Source organism: Callospermophilus lateralis, chromosome 10, assembly GCF_048772815.1.
Source record: "Callospermophilus lateralis isolate mCalLat2 chromosome 10, mCalLat2.hap1, whole genome shotgun sequence".
NCBI lineage: Eukaryota > Metazoa > Chordata > Mammalia > Rodentia > Sciuridae > Callospermophilus > Callospermophilus lateralis.
The window spans coordinates 56,688,880-56,709,383 of record NC_135314.1 but is presented as its reverse complement, the minus strand read 5'-3'; positions in this window follow the sequence as shown (position 1 = coordinate 56,709,383).

Below are 20,504 nucleotides of genomic sequence, written 5' to 3'. Positions count from 1 at the left end.
TGTCTATTTGCAATATTTAGGATATGGTCAGTTTCTTTGGAAGTTCTTTGGGAATTTGGAACTTATCAAACCATCTTTCACAGAATAGGAGAATCTGAGATCTGGAAGGCTTCTCAGGAGTTCCTGTGATACATAAGGGAAGAAATATTAAAAGGTATAGTTATGTATAAAAAGAGAAGTAATCACTGTACCATTCTAATAGTGGTTGGAAGGGCTAAAGTTCAGGCACTCAATACAGCCTGGCACATAAAAAGTATGCAGTAAAGTTTACCTATTATTTTTTTGTTTTATATTATTAACACAAAAATTGGAACTTATAGACTCCATGAGTTACAAGAACCTCATTGGGAACTTTGGACACATGGATGCATCCTACATCAACAAGGAGCTACTGTTATCCATACATATATTATAGGTGGAATTTTACTATTATTATAGGTGGAATATCTGCTATTTTACTTGTACTCATTTATTCATCATGTATTTATTGAGTGCTTACTTTGTGCCAGGCAGTGTGCCATATATTGCAGGTACAACAGTGAGCCAACCAGACAGAACCCTCATGCCTCATGTAGACATGAGTATACTAGTACAGGCAGTATACTCGTAGTTACAGTAAGGAATATTCAACAAGAACTTGTTCTGAAGGCAATGAAGGGAAAGTATAATCCTACGAGGTCATGTAGCTGAGGGGAGCCAATTTTGTGTGGATGGAAGGGGAAGAGGTAGGGAGAATTCAGAGGAGAGTTTCTCAAATAATTGGCATATGAGCTGAAATCCAAAGAATGAACAAAGAGTGAAGAAAAGCAGATTCCATCCTGAGGAACAACATGAACAAAGGCCTGGAGGTTGGGAACAATGGACATGGTCATAGCTGAAGCAGGATAAAGACTTGGAGATGGGTTCAATCTCCAGTATGAGAAGGGGAGGTAGAGAATTGTGCAACTGATTAAATATAAGCTAGACTTCAATAAAAATGATTTTAGGAGTGAGAAAGAGACACCTGATCCCAAGACAGGATGAGACACAGAATGATGGTCATTCAGATGTAAATCACAAAGGGAAGCACTGTGCCTCCTTCCCAGAACTTGCTGCCATTTGACCACTCCTTCCTGCTCTTCCTCCATTCTCAGTCCTCAGCCAATGCCGCATTCTACCCAGTGGCCTCTAGAAGAGGTTGGCAGCTTATTATGATATGCCAGGAGCCAATGGAGTGCCAGGTAGAACAAATATCATTTCCAAATATTAGGAATCCAATGTGACACAGATTGAAAATTTCTAGAGAAATACCAAGCATCATCCCTATTAGTCACTGACATCCCTGATGACCATGGTTAACCACAAATGAGTTGAATAAATCACGAATTGCAGAACTTCCAGAACTTTGAGAAGAAAAGAAGAACAAGAAAATGAACAGAATGACCTTGTTTTTCTTTGTAACTTTCCATTTTATTTGCTAAATCCTCTTTTTGGAGATTCTACCATGTATATTAGGTCATTAGACTGGTAAGTTCTGCAGTAAAGAGAAATGTTTACTTTTATTTCACCCAGTGTTTCCATGTGCAATTTGACCAGCAACCCTTTGGTAAATGGGACTTTAAGTCTGTCATCTGTTTTCCTATCCCCTTCCTCCCCTCCGTGGAGATCCATTAATCTTTACTCTTCCTGCTGCCATCTTAGGGCCCAGTCTCCCCACAATCCTGACTCCGGACTGTCACCACCCTTAGTGAACCTGTGCCTGGAGGGTCCACAGTGAGGCAGAGTGAGGACCTACGGAGGTTCAGAGAAAGTTCTAAATTCTTGAACTTGAAACCCAAATTCATCGACTCTTCATTTATTAAAGATATAGAATCTTTATGATCTGTTGCCACTAGAAAGACAGTAATAATAAAAATTAACAATAAAAATCTCCAGTCCACCTGCCACATCTCCTGGGAACAGTGCAATGTAGGTTTAAATTCTTTCTCCATCATTTATTAGTGTGGCTTGCCCAAGTCTCCTCACTTCTCTGATTCTCACAGAGTTCATCCTGGGAATAGGGATAATATCTGTGGAGTTTGTTGAGAGGATGTAACAAATGACAGTGGCAAATATAAAATACCTTTCACCTGCCACTAACCCCCACTTATTTATCCATTAACTTTCATCTTCTCCCACTTCCTTTTGTATCCATTAAGTGAGCATGGTCTCCACACCAACACCTGAATCCACATTTATTCAAATTCCTCCTTCCTGCTCCAGTGCATTTACTTAGAATCATAGCAGAAAGGGAGCGCTGGCTGGCTGCTTTCTCCCAGGTCTGGGATGGGGTTGGTTTGTTTGGTTAGTTGATTGTTTTTGTTTGCTTATTTTGGGGGGCTTGGGTGTTTCATTTTGTTTTTGCAGTACTGAGGACTACTGAGCCCAGGAACTGGTACATGCTAGGCAAGCACTCCACTCCACTAAGCTACATCTCCAACCCTGAGGTCAGGCTTTCTCTGAAATTGCCTTTAAAAGACGATACCAGGGCTGGGGTTGTGGCTCAGTGGTAGAGCACTCTCCTAGCATGTGTGAGGCACTGGGTTTGATCCTCAGCACCACATAGAGGTAGATAAATAAAATAAAGGTGATGTGTGCAACTACAACTAAATATATATGCTTTAAAAGACAATATCATTATTTTGGAGTAGATTCTACAAAATGAGATCACTGGAACTGGAAGAAGTTCTCTGCCCTTGGGAGAGTCCAGCTGTAGGTAAAGATAATTGTCTCTGACTCTTGATTTTCTCATCTGCTAGATAATTGTTCTAACCAGTTCTAATATCCTGCATATACAGGATAAAGGACCAGCATCTTGCCCATGCCACTTTTCCCAAAGAAGACTTAGGAAGGGGGAAATATTTCTCTGCACTGTTTCTGAAAGTAAAAACAAAACAAACGAAGGGCATCTAAAGGACGAAATGACTGTGACAGTATGGCTACTTCAAAACCACACCCCCTTCCTGGGATGTGTGTCCAGCTATCTGCAGAAATGGATTAGAATGGTCCAGTGGAAAAACACTGAGCCTGGGAATCTGAGAACCGGTTCCAGCAGAGGCTTTGCCAGTATAATATAACCCTGTATATTTTTTAATGCTGGGCAAGCCACTTAATCCTCGAGTGTCAGTAATATTCTTTGTGCATCACAGGCTTAACATAGTCATCTCTTCTCAGCCTCAGTCCCAGGGGTGTTAATCATTCTACATTATTTCTTCCATATCTATTCACATTTTCAAAAGCAAATGGGTTTCACGGTCCATACTGTTCTCTTTGTTCTTTAATTTATTTAACAGCATGTCATAACTATTGTTTCCCATCTTTAGGTAGTTTGATGACTTGTTCTTGAAGTCTGCATAGTATTCTGCTCTGAGACTGCACCATCTTTGTATACCCATCCTCCCTAGTTGAACGTGGAGTTGCACTATTGGATGTTAGAAATAGTGTTGCCAGGTGCAGAGAAAATCTGGGCTTCTTAAATGAGATCACACCTCTTGTGCTTCACTTAGATAGACCCATCTGTCTCTGGCTGGAATTGAGACCCTCAAAAGAGGAGGGAATGAAGGACTGGTTAATTGGAAGAGCAAGGGGCTGGGAAGGACCAGGACAGGCGCTGCATTTGTCTATTGGGGACCGTTGTACCAGACACTTTTACGTGTGTTAGTACCACAACGCTGTGAGGTAAACCTTGCCCCCTTATCTGTGCTGCCAGAGCTGAACTGACCCATGCTCACAGCTACCATGATGAGAGGGAAACCTGCCTGACAGGGGCCCAGAATCCCCACTGCACTGCCCCTCATGAACATTCACCACCCTCTCCTCCCACTGTGACACCTGACCAGCCCCCCTGCCTGCGCTTTCTTTCTGTCACCACCCATCCCATCACCTTGGTCTTCCGATGTCCTATCCTTTCTGAACGTCTCAGTCACATGTTTAACGTCTTATTATAATCCAAACTAATACTGATTTTTTAGGGTTACAACAGTTTATTTATACATCTTTGCCTACATGCAGTGAAGTCTCTTCAAGATTGAAATACTCCCAGTTTGGGCTTAAAATTTAATAATCTCCACAACATAGATACCCTACACTAAATGTGTGTTTTACTGTAAACAGTCTTAAATTAAAATCACATTTTAAACACTTCTGTAAGTTTTCCCAACTGCATTCACCCACCCTCAAAATCTGTAAACACTAATAGCAAAATTTCCTTCTTTCCTATCCATCATGGGGTTCATTTGCATTTCTTTTAAGGTGAGTTTCTTTGTTTACTTAATAACAGCTATGGGAGTGAGCGAGGCCCACCAGAATCTATCCTTGTGTCCTTCAAGTTGCTATAAAATGAAGTGAGCTAAAAGACTTATAATATCCTTCCCAAAATTAAGAATCTGTGTTATTCAGACACATCTTAATGTTTTTTGCGGGGGGGGGGGGGGGGTCTTTCCATCGTGGTCTACTTTTTATGTTAAGTTTCCACGTTAAAAATTAGACATAAGAAGGCTTCCATTCCTCACCATGACATCTGTGAACCAGAGTGCACAGTCCAGCCATCTGCACTCATCGCCGCTGGTCTCTGGCCCTGTGATCTGAGTAAGTCAAGTCTCATATCTCTGAGTCTCAGTTACCCGTTAGTAAAATTGGAGATTTATCATGAAGGTGTTCAGAGAGGCACAGAAATGCCTCTCTGGTCTTAATGCAATAACATCTTAAGGAATCGAGGGCATGGGGCTGGTCCTCCAAGCCCAGCCCAGGCGTTCTGGTGTCGCCCTTGTGGATCTGTAAAGCGAAAATCCCGCGTCAGCTCGCCATGGGAGCGGCAGCCAGGAACCAGAGAAGGACAAATCAAAACAACCTGTCCTCCCTGCTGACGCCACGGCCCGGCTGGGGCTGCAAATCGAGCCGCGATCTTTCTGCTCCAGCGCAGCTGGTCCCGCAGCGATGCGGGCGCAGCCGGCGCGGGCGGAACCGCGGAGGACTAAGCGGCAGCGGCCCAGGGGTTGCTGACCGCGGAGAACGGAACTGGCCTGCAGCGGCTCCTCTCTGAGCAATCCCCCGGCCACGTGGGTGGATGGGTAAAGGGAGACCCTGACCCCAAAACAAGGCGAGGAGAGGGGACAGGGAAACTGTTCACTTCTAAGCCGATCTTTCTAATGAGGCTTCACCTACATTGAAGGGGCTTCCAGAGACCTACCGCACCAGTGCTGCCCAACTGGGTCATCCAGTAGGATGACCAAAGCCAAGAGAAGGGCAGCAGCTGGTCCCAAGGGAGAGAGGCAGAGCCAAACTGCAGTCACCCTCTCCCACTCCTTGCAATCCTGTCCCCTCCTCTAGGCTTCTTCAGTTAAAGGGTTTTCTCTACTCTTGGATTCCTCACAAACGCGTTTCCAAGCTGTCACCTCTGCCTGTTTTTCAGCTTTATACTTAAAGGATCGGGAATTTGCACATTTGGAATCCATTTCTTCCGTACACCTTCCTTACTAGTTCAGATCATCTACAACTTCCTGAGTGACATTAGCAGGCCTACAGTTCACTTTAGAGACATGAGAAAATGTCAGGATCATGATTTCATTGTAGGTGTGTGTCACCTCTCTAATCCCACTCAGGCTGGACAGAATGCGTCTGCATCTTTGAAGGCTCCATTTCTCTCATCCAGCTGCCAGGTGACTTGTCTGGTTTTCTGCCCCAGACCTGTCTGGTCATCACACACTTGTTTGAAGGTAGCCAGGCTGCGGTTGAACTGAACCACTAGCATTCTAGGACCACTGGCGAGGTAACAAGTCACTCCTCCTCAATTCATTTAATAAAGGGTGCCTCATATTAAGAACTAGTGTTTGTTGAACATGTATCATGTGCTAGGCTCTAGTAAATATCACTGATATTATTTTAATATAATCCTTTCAGAAGCCCTACCATAGTTATTCCTGTTACAGATGAGCAGCAGAGATTAAACAATTTTCCCCGAGTTACCACTAAGAATTGTCAAAACAGAGATCTGAATCTGGATCTATCCAGTCTGTGCCCTGTTCCTCTAACAATGAAATAAACACTGGTGTGGAGAAACGATGCTCAGTGAGGGATAAGGAAATTTGACTTCTATTCCTACTTTGGTCAAGTCATTTAACCTTGTTTTTTCAGTCAGTACATAAAACACCTGAAATGGATAAAATTTTGTGCATATATGTATTCTTCTGGAAAGAACAGGCTCGAGTTTTCATTAGTACTGAGGAGAGCCATTATGCCCACCCTCAATTCCCTGAACAGTCTCATCTCTATAGGCCTTTTCATGCTGTGTGGTCTACCCTAAAATACTGGCAGGCTGGAGCATAGCAATTTCAGGCTGCTACTACCTCTGAACAAGACCCCTGTGTGTTCAGGGATGTGAGGGGCTCCTGGCCTTTCCAGCATACACGCATGTCCAGATAGGAATCACAAGAAGAATGCCATTGGGACAGGATCTTCAAATTCATCCCCCACCTGATTACAACACCTCAGCACTTTTACTTTAGCCTGTTGTATTCTTTACTTGCAACCAGAACCTAAGCTTATATTAGGCCCCGAGAAAAGATTTCAGAATCTTTTTTTTATAATTGAACTATAAAAAGCATGCTGGTCATGGGGCCTGCATCAGGCTTGAAGTAAAGCAACCATTAATTCTTAGGCATCTGCTGCATCATAAGTATAATATAGCCGTGAATGAGACAGACCAGGTCCCAGGCTGCGTGGAGTCTAAGAGGCAGTCAGAGGAGCTCCAGGCAGAGGCACAGAGCACTGTGAGTCAGGAGGGGCTTCATTGAGAAGTGGTGTTTGAGCCAGTCCCTGGGGATGAGGAGGGATGAGTCAAGCAGGAGATGCAGGTCAGAGGGGTCAAGACTATCCAGACAGAGGAAACAGCTTGTGAAAGGTCCAGAAAATAAAGAACCAGGGCCAGTGGAGGAACTGAAGGGAAGTGTAGTTTGGAAGCAGAGAGAGGAGAAGCAGTGTAGAGAGAAGGCTGGAAAGAGACCAAGCCAGTATTACGGGGCTCCAGGAGTCACCAGCTGTGACACTAACTGGCTGTGTGACACTGGCAAGGCAGGTAACATCTCTGAATTTCCCTTTCCTTAACTTAAACCGGAAAGGCCTGCACTAGATGGTTTCAAGAGTCCCTGCCTACTCTGCTCTCCTGTGATTTTGGACTTCAAAGAAAGTGAAATGGTCACTGATAAAGAGAAAAGAGGCCCCTGATGAACTGGTTGGCAGGGGTGTGGGAGGGGCCATCAGCTTGGCCTTGATGTTGTCAAACATCAACAGTTTCACAGAACGTCAACCTCAGGCAAGGCCACTCTGTGACTATGATGAAGACAAACATGAGGCCCTCCACCATCCTGCCTGAACCCAGACAGGATTATCCAAGCCACAGAAATGAGCATACGGCTCCCCATCCTGGTTCAGAGGAGTGACTGCTGCTCCTTTACAACTGTGGCTGCAGCCTCATGCCGGTCCTTGTTCCCTTCAGACAATGTGTATTAAAGGTAGAATTGCCCCAGCTTCTGACAGCACAAAGAACAGCATCTTCAAGTCCAGCCCCGTCCTGGCTTTGGCTGGAGGGCTTGGACACCAGCCCCCTTCTCTCTGACATTCTCCTCAATTCCCTCCACAAGTTCCCTGCCTGAGCCTCAGGGTATTGGGCAGTGGAGCCGTGAAGTGGAAAAGAAGAAAATGAGGAAGAGAAACGCAGAGGGCAACTTCACAGGGGGATTTTCTGCCACCCCACCTCTCAGAGGGAGCAGAATTAGCACATCTCCAGAGGGAGCATTTCTTCCCTCTCTGGCAGCTCTGGGCAGCTTCTTTGTGTGGCCACAGCCCCACCCAGATCTGCCAGGGCTGCCTGGGAGGTAGTGATGGTTCTGTTTCCCAACCAAGCCACACCTAACGTATCCTCCCCTCAAGTCATTTCACTAGAAAGCAACCCGCGTCCCGTGGAACTGACCCATTCCACAGTGTCAAAGGTGCAAAAAGTGCTGGTGATTCAGATTCGCAGCCCGGACTTCCCACTCTTAGCTGAAAGTGTTTCAGTGCCGGGGAGTCCCCACCACGCAACCCATTCTCTTCTGTTGTCATGAGCAAATGGTAAACAAACCAGACTCCTGGGGCCTCCTGAGTCAGGTGACAACCAGAGAAAAGATATGACCTCTGTCTCTGGCCACAGACAGACTATTGGTGTCTTATTCTTCTCTTTGAGAAAGCTAGTGAAATCAAGCACCCTTTAACTCACACCAAGCCCCTCATTTAAGCTCTCAGTGTCCAGTTGAGGGCAAAAGTAGAGATTTCTTTGTGCTAGATTTAATGCAGGGTCCAACAGTGAATTTCTTCTTTATTTTCTGTAAAGGGACAAATAGTAAATATCTTAGACTTTGTGAGCCAGTCTTTGTCTTAATTACTCAGATCTACTCCTGTGACACAAAAGCAACCAGACATACTATGCAAGTGAGTAGGCATGCCTTTATTTCAACACAATGAGCCCTGACCTAACAAAACCAACACAGGGGCACAACTAAATAAGAATAAGTACTAGGCATGGTGACACATGCCTGTAATCCCAGTGACTCAAGAGGCTGAAACAGGAGGATCACAAGTTCGAGGCCAGCCTCAGCAACTTAGTGAGTCCTAAGCAATTTAATGAGACCCTGTCTCAAAATAAAAACTAAAAAGTTACTGAGGATGTAGCTTAGTGGAAGCGCCCCTGTGTTCAATTCCCAGTAGAAAGGGGGTGGGGGAAAGAATAAGGGAAATATTAACCTTTACCCTTGACTTTCAAAGGACTTTATTTCTCATTAAAGGGATTGGAATAAGGCTTAAAAATCATCTTGGAAACTTCTGGAAGATGAAAGAAAAAGAGGAAATAAAGAGTAAAGAAAGCAAAAATGAGAGTATAGAATTTTATTTCAAAAGAGGAATAGAATCAAAGTGGAAGGAGCTCTTAGTGAGGCCTCTGAATAGCAGACTGACCCTTGTCCTCTATTCCTCCCCTGATAGCTCATCAGGCGCAAGGAGCAGGCAGGGAGATACACTGGATAAGTGCAGATTACAGAAAGCCCAAGACCATTCCAGCTGCTGAAGAACAGCCCCTTCAGAATCCCTAGAAAGGGGTTTCAGGAAACTAGACAACATCATGCTAAGTGAAATAAGCTAGAAAAGGTCAAGGGCTGAATGTTTTCTCTCATTTGCAAAAGTTAGAACAAAATAAGGGGGGGGGGAGTCACAGGAGGGATGGAGAAGAATCCCATGAAAATAGAAGACAGATCAGTGGAAGAGAGGAAGGGGACTGAGGAGGGAAAAGGAGGGATAGGAAAAGAGAGGAATGGTGGAAATGAAACTGACCAAACTATCCTCTGGGCATATATGAATTTCTTCTTTATCTATAGCCATAATGCACTGATTTTACAAAACTATAAATAAATAAAAGAAAGATGGGTAGAATAAAGAGAAAGGAGAAGTAATAGGGATTGAATTGGAGCCAATCAAATTCCATGCTTGTATAATTATGTCAAAATTAATCCCAATATTATGCATAACTATAATGCACTAATAGAAGGAAAGAAAGGAAGCAAGCAAGCAAGGGATCCCAGGGGACCAGAAAAGCAGCAGGGATAGGTGGACGGTATTTGTGAAGGTGACTTCTAATGGCCACATGTAAACAGGGTCCCAGCTGGACCCTATCATCTGGGACCGATGGATTCGTTGTGAAGAATATGTACTCATTTTGCAAATTTGAGAAAGGAATTTAGCAATGAAAGATTTAAGTCTAAAGTAGAGCTGGCAGGGGTCTTCTGGGGAAGGGTAGAGGAGAATGATAACCAGATACGTAAGTCCCCTCTTTGGGACTGGAAGAGAGGGTGAGAAGCAGTCGCTGTGGGTAATACCGCCTTCTCTAGTTCACAGAAAAGGTACACTGATTACAGACTCAGAAAAGTACCCGAGCTGTAGAGCAATGATTTCTGAACTGTGCTTCCTAGAATACTAATTTCATAAGAGGTTGGCAATTTTTACATGAGAAAGACTTCAGGGAACTAAAGAATAAATTGACTTTGACAGGAACTGTGATGTGTCTATTCAAAAATGCATTTTTGCTTTGCTACATTAGGCTGGGGGGAAAGTTATAGTGTTGGAAGAAATAGATTAATTTTGAAAATCATTCTTAGATTTTTTTCCAGAACCTAGAACAGAATATGACCCTGAACTGATGCAGGTGAAAGATAGTCCAGCAATAATTCTCCAACTTTAATGTACATCAGATTCATCAGAGAGCTTGTTTAAACACAGGTTCTGGGCCCCGTCTCCCAGGGTTTCTAACTTCAGTACCAGTTAAATCCATAGCATTTCTGTTACTGATAATTTATCATGGACACTTGTCAGTTTTATCCTTTGTTATCTTAAAAGATCTGCTTTAGCAATGGCTCCTATTTCTTGCTGATGTTTAAAGTTTCCCACACCATGGGGAGAGAGGGACGAAGGAAATTCCCAGTTAAGTCTAAGTCACAATATGTGTTTTGTGAGTGATTTCTTAAAGCTATACCATTTCCAGTGGAGTTGACATAAATTCAGCCACATTCTGAATGCTGTTTATTGACCTTTCAAATTAGTTGATGCTGGGCGTGTCCGTGTAAGGAACACTAAAGTTAGAATCTCTTAAGTGTTTAACTGTCTCCTAAGCCCATCACCATAGCACACTCTAGAGTGAGCTCATAGTTTAGTTGAGATAGTTATCTTGTGGAAATATTAAAAAGCCTAAGCTTGTGTAAGTGGAAAAAAAAAACCACATTCATTTGCTTAAAAATGGAAAGGTATTTTGTAGAGGCCCAGTGGTTTTCCAATGCACTATTGCATGAATGCATTAAAAAGTTGTCAAGTACAAAACAAGAAAAAATCCACAGGTGGATGGGCCCCTCTCCCAGAGTTTCTGATTCAGGAGGTCAGGATTATACCTGGGAATCTACATTTGTAATGAATTTCCAAGTAATCTGCTGCTGGTCCAGGGACCACATTTTAAGACTCACTGGCCTGCACCCAGGCTGGTGCCTGACAGGAGGCTCTTTAACAGTAAGTTTCTACTTGAGGATTACCATGTTAGAGGAAATCTATGGGATGGGTTTCACCATGAGTGAGGATATTCTGGATTAGCCAGCTTCTAAGGTAGCTTACAGAATTCTAAAGGCGCTTTATTTGGGGAAGGTTTGTCTGGAACAGTCTTCCTCCAGACAGCTTTAGGTGTCATTAGCAATGGAGAGTGTTTGCAGAGAGGTAACTGAACAGGACCTGTTCTAGGATTTGTGTCTTTTAATGATGGTTTGTGATGTTTCTGGGCAAAGCTGGAGAGGCTGGCTATTAAATCTATAAAACTTCCCTGACATTTTTGGACAGGGAGACATGTTCCTTCAAAAATGGGAAAAAATTCAAAAAAAAAATTCAAGATGAATTTGACAGGAGCATATAGTTTTTCAAAAATAAAATTCAGAACAACTGCAATGGGATGTATTTGGGGATTTAAAAAATACTAATATCAATTCTGAAAAAAATACCCAAGCAAATGTATAGTAGAACAACAAGGAGGATCTAGCTCACTTGAATGTGGATGTGAGTTAGCCAAGCATGCTGCAATGGAGAAAAACCAACAAGTACGTCCTGAGAGTCTCACATAAAGGTGGGGATACAATTCCTCTCCATCTCAGGCCAGGTTCAAAGCATGGCATTAATGCTTGTTAGCATACTCTAAAAAATAACATGATGAAGTTAGAAAAGGTCTATGGTATGTTGACAGATATCTCTAGAAAAATACAAAATAATCCTAAGTGGAAAGATTTTAAGGAGACTTGGGTTGTTAAGCCCAGAAAAAGTGAGGGCGATTCAATCCTACCTTTACATGAAATGAGAATTTTCTGTATCTGGGCCTTCATTAAAGTGGTAAACTAAGCAAGAGGACATAGCCTTAATTTAAAAATAGACATGATTTTTTTTTCAACTGAAAGGAAAATATGTAAAATGGGGAGATGAGCACTGAGGTTATGTCATGTTGAGCCTTAGAAATCTGGAAGAAGTTAATAGCAGTTATCCATTTTAAATGTTTTCTATGATCCATTCACATTTGTGAAGCAAACTTGAAGGGCTTTACTCTTGAAAGAATGGCCAAACTCTTGAAAAATCCCAAATGCCCATTAATGGAATTGTGAATGATTAAATTGTGATTCAAATAGTGGAATATTTATGTAGCATACAAAATCATAAATTATAATAACATAGCAACATAGAGCTTTATAATAATTAGTGAAAATTTAAGTCTCAGAAGATTACATACAGTATGATATATTTTTATAAAGTTCAAAACAACTCAAAATGTTCAAATACTTTTTAGGAATGCAGATAAATATAATATAACCGTATAAAAGTAAAGCAAAAGGCAATCATTGAAAAAGCCTGAGAATACTAAATGTGGGCAAGGAACTCTACCGTACCATGGTGGGAAAATAAATCAGTATAAACCCTTTGGTTTGTACTACTTTATTTTTACTAATTTATTTTCCCACCATAGTACAGTTTCTGCTAAAGCTGGAGATACTTTAGGATCCAGCAACTCTGCTTCTAGCTAAACATACCACACATATTCACCAAAAGACATGTTCAAGAATGTTCTAGCATATTCATAGCAGTACTATTGATTAAAATCCCAAACTGTTCATTAAAAAGAGAATGGATAGGGCTGGGGATGTGGCTCAAGAGGTAGCGCGCTCGCCTGGCATGCGTGCAGCCCGGGGTTCAATCCTCAGCACCACATACAAACAAAGATGTTGTGTCCGCCGAAAAAAAAAAAAAAAAAAACTAAAAATAAATATTAAAAAAAAAAAGAGAGAATGGATAATGTGTGACATAATCATATAAAATGCAGTCACGCACCACAAGAATGTTTCAGTCAGTGCTGGATTGCAAAGGTGACAGTGGTCCCTTAAGGTTATAATGGGGCTGAAAACTTCCTATCACCTAACAAACGTTGTCACAGTCATGACATCCTACTGCAGTGCGTTTCCATGTGTTATGCCAGTGTTGATGTAACAAACCTGCTCGCTGCCAGTTGTCTAAAAACATAGCATAGACAGTTATGCACAGTGGGTAGTACTTGATGATACTGTTTTGGGTCTTTACCATGCTGGGTTTTTAAAAATTGTTATTTTATTTTTATTTATCTATTTATTTGGGGTACAAAGGACTTAACCCAGGGGCAGTTTACCACTGAGCCACATCCTCAGCCCTTATTGTTATTTTAGAGTGTCTTCCTTCTACTTATAAAACCTTTTTTGTATACAGAGATATGAAAAATTATGCCCTATATGTGTAATAAGAATTGTAATGCTTTCCACTGCTGTCATGAATTTAAAAATTTTTTTAAATTAAAAAAAAAAAAACTTTTATAGCAAAACACCTGGCCATGTTATGTGAGCAGCAGCCTCATACATATATACATCAAAAGGCCACATCAAGTGATCCACCTGCACTTTCTAGGTTTGGTAAGAACATTCCATAATGTTCACAATCACGTAATGCCACATTTTTCAGAGCATATCCCCATTGTTAAATGGGGTATGACTATATTATACAATAGTGAAAAACAATAGACTGATTACACATAATAATATAACTAAATCCTGCAAACCTATTATATTGGACAAAAGAAGCCATATACAAAAAAGACCAATACAGGGCTAAGGATATAGCTCAGTTGTAGAGGGCTTGTCCAGCATGTATGAGGTAAAGAATATATAACACATACTTCCACTTATGTGGTTCGAGAACAGGAGAGGTGAATCTATGGTGGTAGTGGTCAGTCCCCGTCCCTTTAGGAAGGGTAATGACGTGGAGGAGGTACAGGTATAGGTAGGACCTCCAGGGTCTGGTTTCTTAATTTGCATGCTGGTTACATGGGATGTATTTACATTGTGAAATTCACTTCTGATTTGTGCATGTCTGGTATATGTTATATCTCAATTAAAAGATTCTTTTGCCATCGAGAGAAAGATAAAGGAGAAAGAGAAAGGGAGTAAAGACAAACAGAATAGAAGGGAGATGTGAAGGAGTGTCCACAAGCATATTTTTCAAAATCTATTTCAAAGGGTATACCATATGAGGAGGTGGTAAAATACTTTTTACAGAGTTTTTCATGTTTACTGTTTATGTTCATTTGTAAAACCATTCTTTTAATAGCATTTTACAATAACATATTTGCTGATTTAAAAATTAATACAACCCAGGGGTGTGGCTCAGTGATAGAATGTATACTCAGCATGCACAAGGTCATGGGTTCAATCCTCAGCACTGCAAAAGTGGGGGGAAAAAGTAATACATGTAGGTTTTTTTAAAAAGTTTCAAACACAAACAACAAAACTAGAAAGAAGTCCAAAATTTCATCACTGAAACATAATTGCCTTTAACATTTTGTTGTATATCCTTCCAGGCTTTCTCTATTATGGTTTACAGGGTTTTGTTTTGTTTTTTCAAGCATTGGATGGGGTGAAGCAAGGATGAACATGTGGTTCTGGATGATGGCTTCTTTGGTGGGAAGAGGCAGGAAAACAAAATGTAAAGAAAATGAAACTTCAGATAGGTTACTGCTGATGTTCTTTTTTTTAGATAATAGATTCATTATTAAAAGTAGCTTAATAAAGGAATAAAAGTGAGCCAGGTATGGACCAAGAATGAGAATGTGTCATCAACCAAGGATTATGATTAATGGAATCTTGTGCACCTGTGATCCAATTAAAATGAAAAGGTTTCCCAGCATAGATGGATTTTATGCTATAATTGAAAGATCAGGCCTCTGAAGATCTAAAATGGTGTTTTTAAGACGCTCTGTGCACTGACAACTCGGGTGGAGGTGGAGGTGCCCATTTACTAAATATAAAATGTCTTCTCTTTGACCAGTAAACCTCATGCAGCCTTTTCAGGGAGTTGTGAATTCCAACTTCTCTTCATGATCAAATCATGGCCATTATGATTCAGACACGCATGTGTCAGAAGGTTTTGAGGTAAACCAGACACATCTCCCAGGTCACCTCCACCTCTAAAATTTTTATATTCATATTAATATCCCGGTGTACTCAAATCAACCCACTAGCTAATGAGACAGGAACAGCTTTCCCAGACCTCCTCCTGTTAATGACACAGGAAGTTTGCCTGGGGACACTTCTCGTTGCCTCCAGCAAGAACTCCACATTTGTGAAGCCATTTTTGTATTTATATTCATATCACTGTTTATAAAAAGGGAAAAATTTAATGTGGAGAGGAAATTAGGGTAAAATAAGAGCAGGAAGAAAAAATAAAGCCACGAGTAACACTGAAATACAGCTTTGGGTTTCTATTTTAGCTAGATTTTGATTTGCAAATTTGATTTGCAGCTTTATGATAATCAAAGCAAAGAGGGCAATGGAGAGATAGAAGTTAATGCCTATTAAATAATTTGGGCCAGTTTTTCAAAAAACAAACTAGTATTTCCATGTGCTACAAGATGTGCACCCAGTCATGTGCTAGAACAGCCTTCTACTGGCTCTTGAGAGACAGTGGTTAAATAGCCAGGATTTTTGCAAATTGTTGGTTAAGCCCTGGGTAGTTTGGAATTGACGTGGTAGGTCTATGGTCATACCACCCCGAACACACTGGATTCTCGTCTGAAAGTTGACCTCTATGGGGAATCCCAAACAGCACTGCAAGTCAGGGCCTTCCCATCACCCCCTTTGGAGAGCCAGCTTATAAGAACACCACTACGTGTCCCCAGTGCCTCATACCATGACACTAAGCAAGGCCAGGAGGCCACACGTGGGTGGAGAAAGATTTGATGCCAAGTCTGTTAGGCTCCGCAGAAGCATTTTGGGGGAGCGTAAGTGAGGAGGCTATATGCCAGAAGACTAGAGGTTGACTTGAGATTTGTGTCAGTCCTCACCCACCCTGTCTCAGTCCTTCCTTCTTCCCAATACTACCCTTGAAATTTCAGAGCTGCAAGTTCAAAAAACAAGTTATGCCCACTGAGGGCAGAAATATCTCCCCATTCAAAGATCATACAGGACAAAGACGCTAAGAGTCTCAGGTAAAGGATTTGATGTGTCCCGTGAGGGCAGTGCTGCCTTCCAAGCCTGTGTTTCGCAGAATTATTAGCGTCCTGGGGGGAGGTGCATGCGTGTCCCTACTGGAAAAAAAAAAAAAAAAAAAAAGCAGTTTTATTTATGCAGGACTTCTCAGAGCCTTCAGGAGGCAAATGTGCCCTGTGGCACAGAACACACATCAGTTCCCAAACTTATTTTACCCTAGAACAATTCGCAGTGGTACCTCTTTCTTTGCTTTGTCTCTTGGGACATCAGCCTGAAGAATGCCACAGTGAGTGGTCAAGTTCCTTGTGATTTTTGAAAGGCAATACCAGGACATCATTGCACAGAAACATGTCCTTCCTGTAGGACTTGAAGCTCACATATTTTTCTTGATAGAAACATGACTTGATTAAAAAAAGAAAAAATTCTGCTTTTCCAATGAACCCCATGGATGTGCATACATCAAGCAGCTGTCCTTTCTTAAGACCTGAAGGAAACATGTCAGGTTAAGAAATTTCTTAACTTGTGGTCTGTGTCCCCAGAAACTGTCCTGTCATGAAGCTCCAGACATTGGCCTTGTCCAAGCGCCAAGTCCGTGTGCATTTGCAACTCAAGATTCTGGAGCAGACAAGGAGCATTTCCAGTCAGGTTTTGGCCTTGAATTTTACCCCTTCAACTCCCATCTGTTTTTTCCTCCTCCCTGTCTCCTTGACAGTCTGGTGAACTCCTCTCACCCCGCTAGGCACGTAATGGGCACTGACCACAGAGGCATCAGTCCACACCCCTCTGCAGCCCCTCCGAGTGCCAGGCTGTGGGCAGGATTCATGTCACCAAGGAGCTCGGGATGAGCATTAGTGAGTGTCAGCCTCCTCTCCTGGTTCTCTCCTTTCTTTGCTTTGTCTGCGTCTTTCTCCCCACTTTGCTGGTGCCCTGAGCTGTCCCTCCCCACTCTCGTTCATCCTCTGTCCTCCTTTCCCTGATAGCTTTTTCCATTGACTAACAGGAACCCAGCTCAGCTGGTTTTTATCACGCTCCTGTCCTTGCATTTTTCCGACTCAATTAAGCCATTACCAAGGCTAAATGAAGCATGGACTCTCCAAAAGTCACACCTGTTGTCAGGGAGATGGCGGGTCAGAACCTGGGCAGCTGGCCAGCTGACAAGCCGGGCTTGAGGGAGGCAGCCGAGTGTGACGAGGCAGTTTGTCCACCCAGTGCTGAAAGAAGGCCCTCATCTCAATATCAGACATGTCTCGCCTTCACACTGAAGCAATGAAGTCTGACACAGAACTGGAGAAGGTCACGCGGAGGGTGGCAGACCAGGTGGCCCTCCCCAATCCTTAGGCAAATGTACACCAGGTGAGATAGAAACCCATGTCACGACCTGTCCTTGGCAAGAGGTAAAGAAAAACGTAACCAGAGCCAGGTACACGGGTTCTTTGATTATGAGTTGAACTTTCTCAGGTATTTTTCCTTGTTCAACATCATTAAAACATACACATTTCACCTTTCTGTGATACGATTGCTGGCATTTTTTATGGTCAATGTGACAATAGAAGGCAAAGATTATGATACAATAAACCAAAGACAAATCAGTGTACTCAGCCTACAAAGATAAACAATCTTTCTTGGAAATAGAATCTGGCTTCAGAACCACTTTTTTCCCCTAGACAACCTAGAATTATTTGTATGTAATCCAGGAATTATATGTAATCTAGGAATTGAGAAATTGTAGCTTTTGAACTTGGCATACCTTAAGTTTACGGAGCGCTTTTGTTTTTAGAAGATCAATGCCTCCATTTTCTCAGTTTGAAATGTGGGCAAAATCATTCTGCTGAGAGTTATGCAATTCCCAGAAATGCTGAAACCAAGGGGCAAGTGTGGGGGTGGTTTTTACTTTGGTGTATTTTGAACTGTAGCAGTGTTGACTACTACCCTTTCCTCTCTGTCCTCCGCTAGCTTGTCATTGGCTATGGAACTTGGATGAGCCACGTACCTACTTTGGGGCCAAAGACAAGTTCAATCGACATTTTTGTTTTATTTTTTGTAGTTGTAGATGGACAGCCTGCCTTTATTTTATTTATTTATTTTTATGTGGTGCTAAGGATCAAACCCAGTGCCTCACATGTGCTAGGCAAGCGCTCCACCACTGAGCCCCAGCCCCAGCCCCTCAATAGACATTTTTAAAGCATCTCTGCAATACCAGGTTTATTGTTTGATGCTGGGGTACAACTGTGATCATGATGAAGCTTCTGCCTGTCAGGACCTTAAGTCTCGTGGGATGACCCCTCCCCTGTTTTGTCCTGAAGTTGCCCAACCAGTCCCTGACCTGTACTGGTCACATCTCATTCATTCATTCACAAGTATTTGTGAAATATCTATTAAATTCCAGGTGCAGTGCTCTCTTACCATGGTGAGGAAGAGACAGGCCCTGCCCTCAGGAAGCTACCAGAGACCACCGTGACTTAATTCTGTCTGTTGGCGATCACCAGACGACACCACTCCATCCTCTGTGCTCCCTCAACACTTAGTTCCTGCCTCTCACTAGCATCTGCATTCCTGTCCTTATAATGCCTTCTCTGTCTACTTTAAAACCATCAGTACCTTCAAGGAAAGAAGTTCAACTTTCTTTCCCTAGTGTCCTGCCCTCCCTCATGTCTAGCATATTGAGAGCTCAAGAAATGGTTTTTGAGTAGATCAATAACTACATGAATTTATAAACTCAGGACCCATGGAACCCATAGAACAATCTGCCCTGTCTTCAATTCTGTGTGTCTTGGATGAGAAACTTAATGAGCAATCACCTATCAGTACTCTAACACTCCTTGAGATGGCAAGGACCTTCTAAACATAAAACCAGACAGTCCACAGGCCATTTCTTCCTCCTACATGCATTTGCCATTGAGAGAAAGAACAAATATTAGCATCAACCTAGTATTTAATACATTCTTGCAGGAGGAGAAACACGATATAATGATTTAAATGGAATAAAATTACAATAAAGAGAAGAAATAAGTTTACTTGTAACTCAGATAGATACTGTTAGAGATGACTTCAGTAAGAAAAAATATATCACAACAGTGGATTTAAAAAAACAGAAGTACTTTTCTCTATCATGTACAAGTTCAGGAGTAATCCAGTAATGAGGTCCTGCTCCATGAGATACTCTGCTTGTGACACCACCATCCCCCAGAATGTGGCTCATGGCTCCAGATGGGCTTGTTGTCAAATCCACCTCCATGCAGCAGAATGAAGGAAGGGGACTGAAATGACAATGCACACCAACGCTCTTCAGCTAGATTCCCAGAAACTGTCACGGGACACTTCAGCTTACATACCATTGGCCAAGGCTTAGACACATGACCACATGTAATCATAAAGGAAGTTGGGATGCAGTCGGTATTTTGGACAGCCACTTGTCCAGCTAAAAATTCTTTTACTGGATCATAAAAGGAAGGCAGATACAAGGAGTACAATTAGAAGTCCGTACCACAGATGTGGAAACTCAAGTGTTGTTAGTGATGATTCAAGAAATTTTGTATTCTAACTGCTACAAGTTAAAGACATAGCAATGAGCTTCAGTGGTTAAGCTACTGGGTCCTGCCCTGATTATTGATGTCTATCAAGTGGGAAGAGTGAGCTAGAGAGGAAAGAAAGCTGTTGCAACAGGGCAGGTGGGATGTGTGGCAGCCGGGACAGAGGCCCTGGCAATGGGAAGAAAGCCGAGCAGAGAGCCATGGCAGAATCACAGGACAGGGAGACGAATGTTGGAGGAAAGGAAAATGTGTTCATCAGCTTTGCATCACTGTGACCAACATGCCTGGCAGGAATGATATAAAGAGGAAGACTGGATCTGGGCTCAGGGGTTCTAAGGTTCAGTCCAGGGCCAGTGGGCTCTGGGCCCAAGGTGGAATAGAATATCATGGTAGAAAGGGCATGGAGGAGGAAAGCCGCTCCTCTCACCAGGAGCCCAGAAGCAGAGAACAAACAGGGTGCCCCACCCCCAAAGGCCGGCCCCCAGGTCCCCCACCTACTTCTTCCTGCCACACCCTACCTGCCTCTAGCTATCACAAAGTACAGTAGCCCGTTCAAATTATTAATCCCTCAAATGAATTAGTCCTCTGATTAGGTTACAGCTTCATAATCTAATTACAAGTTTATGGTGGGCACTTCCTATCCAAACCATAACAGAAGATGAAGGATCCAGAGTGTTTCTCCTCATTGAAAGCAATTTAGACCCTGGTAATAGAACTATAAAGAGAGGTATGAAGACTACATTAGACTGGTGAAGTTTACTGCTACAAATTGACCTGAAATCTCTCCTTCATCTTTTACTTCTGACCATGAATTTTCTGTTGAATAGGCTAATGAAGTTAATAAACTTCTCCA